A 2497-nucleotide genomic window follows, 5' to 3' on the forward strand; every position below is an offset into this window, starting at 1 on the left:
AAGTCATCCAAAGAAGAAAATGTGTAATATTTGTTCAGTTCAGTTCAGTCCCTCAGTCGTGTCTGACTCTTTGCGACCCCATGAATTGCAGCACGCCAGGCCTCCCTGTCCATCACCAACTCCTGAACCTCACTCAAACTTACATCCATCGAGTCGGTGTTGCCATCCAGCTATCTCATCCTCTGTCGTCCTCTTCTCCTCCTGCCCCCAATCCCTCCCAGCATCAGAGTCTTTTCCAATGAGTCAACTCTTCGCATGAGGTGGCCAAAGTACTGGACTTTCAGCTTTAGCATCATTCCTTCCAAAGAAATCCCAGGGCTGATCTCCTTCAGAATGGACTGGTTGGATCTCCTTGCAGTCCAAGGGTTGAATGTAAAGAAATTTCATTGTTTATTTTTTCATACAAAATAGAATTGTGTTTAGTTGTAGAAATGGACCTCTATGTTTCTCTCTCTATTTCTCTCTCTCCACTGTTTTTTTTTTCATAAAGTCATGTTTGAAGTCTAAAATTAGAGACACAACAATTTCTGAACAGAAATAAAAAAGGCTTCCTCCAGGCCATTACGAGTCACAGTTCACTTGTTCATGCCTTTCTCTGTCCCAGTAAAATTTCCCATACTCACCCTATTCAGAAGGTCTTTGAATCAGCCATCTGATTCATGTGTAAACATGCACTAAGTTGTAGATTAATTATGTCATTTATAATTTAAATTATGAATGCCTTAACCTTTGCCTTTTACTTTAGTTCATGGTATCTTCACCCAAAGAAGTGGCTAATATGACATCTCCAAAAAGACTGGAGTCACAGGGGAAAAGTCAGAAAATAAAACAACAGGTCAGATAAGAGGTTAAGTTAGATGAACTTAGCAGATACGCTTAGGCCATGGTAGTGATTGTAGCCACACAGAACCTGGCCGCCCAGGCATCCACAGTGCTGTTCTGTCCTGCCAGCCCGCAGCCCCAGCTGGCCAGGGTCTGCTCGTCATGGTGCTGGGCCAGCAAGGTACAAGCCCTGAGAAGGTGTTCGCTGTGTACGCCAGGTGGGGAGCTGGGAGGACGCCCCAGGCGCGCAATCAACAGTGCCTCACACACCTGAGCCCGGAGGAGAAGGTGCTGCAGAGGAAACTGAAAGCAGAGTAGCAGCTCAGACAGCCAGAGACCGAAAGAAAGATCGAGTGAGTGAGCTGAAACAGCAAGTGGTAGATATGGGAGAAGAAAACCAGAAACTTTGCTAGGAAAATTAGCTTTCACAAGAGAAAACTCGTTTGTAGTTGAGAACCAGAAGTTAAGACAGCTGCTGGGGATGAATGACTGAAGAGGAAGCAAAGACCAGGGGGAATGGAGTCGGGCTGGTGGCCTCCTCTGCTGAGTCCACAGCAGGTGCAGAACCAGTCGCTATCCCTCCAGAACATTCCTGATGGATTCTCACGGTGTTGACTGTTCATACTCTGAGTCTGATTACCTGTCTGACACTTTCTTCAACTTGGACCCAGTCATGTTCCTCAGATGTCCTTCCCCAGAGTCTGCCAGACTGGAGTAACTCCCATATGAGGATTCAGAAGGACCCAGTTCCTTACTGACCTCCCCTTGTCCATCCTTGAGGATGTCATCAGCCAAGCTGAAAGCCATTAATGAACTGATTCACTTTGACCACGTATGTACAAAGCATCTAGTCTTAGAGATACCCTCTGAGATAGAGAGCCAAGTTAGTGTGGTAGTGAAGATTAAGGAAGCACCTTTCAGTCCCTCGGAAAAAGATCACCCTGAATTCACTGTCTCAGTGAAGGAAGAACTTGTAGAAGATGACTTCATTCCAAAGCTGGGTATCTCAGATCTGCTTTCAATCAGCCATTGCCTAAAGCTATCTTCCTGCCTACTGGATGCTTGTGGTGACTGTAGCTATGAGGGTTCCCCTTCTCTCTTGAGTGACAAGTCCTCTCTGACCATTCTTGGGAGGACCCTTTTGCCAGTGAACTTTTCCCATGGCTGATTAGGGTCTAAAGAGTGATCCAATATTGAGGTCTTTTCTTTACAATTACACGGCCTGGAGGACAGCACAGAGGCCTGTGCTTCATCCAAAAAGCCAAAGCACAGGGTGTATGGTCCTAGATAATTCCTCAAAAGTATTGGTTCAAAACTCATAGGTGACCCCAAGTATTGTCTTTTGATATTCAGAGGTCCAAGGTATGCAGATACATTACTATAATCAGAATTACAGCTTCTGAGGGTGTACCTTTATCTTCAGTTCAGTTCAGTTCAGTTGCTCAGTTGTGTCTGACTCTTTGCGACCCCATGAATTTCAGCACGCCAGGCCTCCCTGTCCATCACCAACTCCCGAAGTTCACTGAGACTCACGTCCATCAAGTCAGTGATGCCATCCAGGCATCTCATCCTCTGTCGTTCCCTTCTTCTCCTGCCTCCTATCCCTCCCAGCATCAAAGTCTTTTCCAATGAGTCAACTCTTCTCATTAGGTGGCCAAAGTACTGGAGTTTCAGC

At 46.0% G+C, this 2497-nt stretch overlaps 1 pseudogene; it reads left to right on the plus strand.

The window, feature by feature from the left end:
• The first annotated feature begins 883 nt into the window (after positions 1 to 883).
• Positions 884 to 2001, plus strand: LOC138082391 (uncharacterized; annotated as a pseudogene).
• Positions 2002 to 2497: the final 496 nt, after the last annotated feature.

Source organism: Capricornis sumatraensis, chromosome 7, assembly GCF_032405125.1.
Source record: "Capricornis sumatraensis isolate serow.1 chromosome 7, serow.2, whole genome shotgun sequence".
In the NCBI taxonomy this organism is placed as follows: Eukaryota; Metazoa; Chordata; class Mammalia; order Artiodactyla; family Bovidae; genus Capricornis; species Capricornis sumatraensis.